Genomic DNA, 1,531 nt, shown 5'->3' on the forward strand with positions numbered 1-1,531 from the left:
AATGTACGAGGTACAATTAAAGAAAAAAACACTCGTAAATATATAAACCATATGAAAACAGTTCGGTTATTTATAGTTTAAGTAATTGGGCTATTTTTAACACCTGAAAATATCTTGCAGGCCCTGTACCCCCGTCACCTGTGCTTTTTTCTCGCTAACATTTTCTGTGATTTCCTTTACATGTGAAGGCTTTTTATTCAATGAACTCTTCTCTACAATAGCGCATAATCATGCGCTAGGCTTCTGTGTGTGTTCTTCAGTCTATTATCTACATAAAAAATTTTACCGTATAAATACTCTTGTTCTACATAAATGCCGCTTTGCGTGGACATCCTGATAAATAACTAAGGATTTATTCTACACGTTCAAAAGGGTCCTTGTTTCTGGACCATTTAAATAGGACTTCTGAATAGTATCCACCCACAAAATGTCCTACGAATTTGAACACGTTTTTCGCATAAAGGTGTGATGATTAATTGTAATGCGTTTCGCCAATGTATCTTACAATATTTAGTAGCCAATGTACTTGAAAACTTCCAATAGGATCGCAAAATGAAGCGAAGAAAAATGCCTGCTTTATTAGAATACCTGTTCTGGTGGATGCGTAACTTTGTTACGAGATTCTTGTGGGGGTTAAGTTCCTATTATATTATGTCCATTTGATCAAAGAAACACCCGCGATTATGGTACATCTGATAAATTTTACTTTTTTGGATCCCTGTTCTCCACATTGAGTTGGGCCCTGCGATATACATCGGAACAACAATCGCGGAAACGATCCATTCATCGCACGTTAAGCATATCTATTTCCCCGACTATTTGGCTAGCTGACTAGACTTTCTACCCAAAACAACCTGCCCGACGCCCGCTTGTGCAAATTCTGACCAGTTTTTCTACTTCTTGACGTCTAGTATATATTACATGGTTATCTACAAGCGCCTAGATATACCAGTCGAGAATAGAACTGCACCCGCAGACGGTGTAGTACAAATTAGGTTCGTGTTGAACCGCCTGTGATGGTGTGCATATCTGTCGAATTGAGGAGAATTTAATGAACGCGACCACCCTTAGGGAGGTAGGCTCCAGTTGTCGACGTCAACGGTCAAAACCTCAGCAGTGCTATCCTCCTAAAGGGCACACCAGGGAGGGAAATCTGGATGAGCCGCTTCCCGTGAAGCGTAACACGTCAAACTGGAAGCCAGGGTCTTACGAGTCGAAAACTGAGGACGAACCCGAAGAAAGTATGATATGCCAATACCATGCTGCCGTCACACTTCAACGGGACGACTCAACTTTTCTACACTTTCCTTTAGCATGTGGCTTGTATGCTACTGTGTAAGCGTGCAAAGCAGCCACATCCTGTTCTACCGCGTACCGATTCGAGAACGGGGAAGGACATTACACGGCCCAGTTCTCGCCCTTTCCCCTACGTTGCTCGGAGCACTCACAAACCTAGCGAAATCGAGTCGGGAGATTTTCGGAGCAAACCCAGACATTGTCGTTCTCTACTATGCGACGTTCTACCGTTTTC

This window comes from Varroa destructor, unplaced genomic scaffold (assembly GCF_002443255.2).
Source record: "Varroa destructor unplaced genomic scaffold, Vdes_3.0 BEIS01000007.1, whole genome shotgun sequence".
Taxonomy (NCBI): Eukaryota; Metazoa; Arthropoda; class Arachnida; order Mesostigmata; family Varroidae; genus Varroa; species Varroa destructor.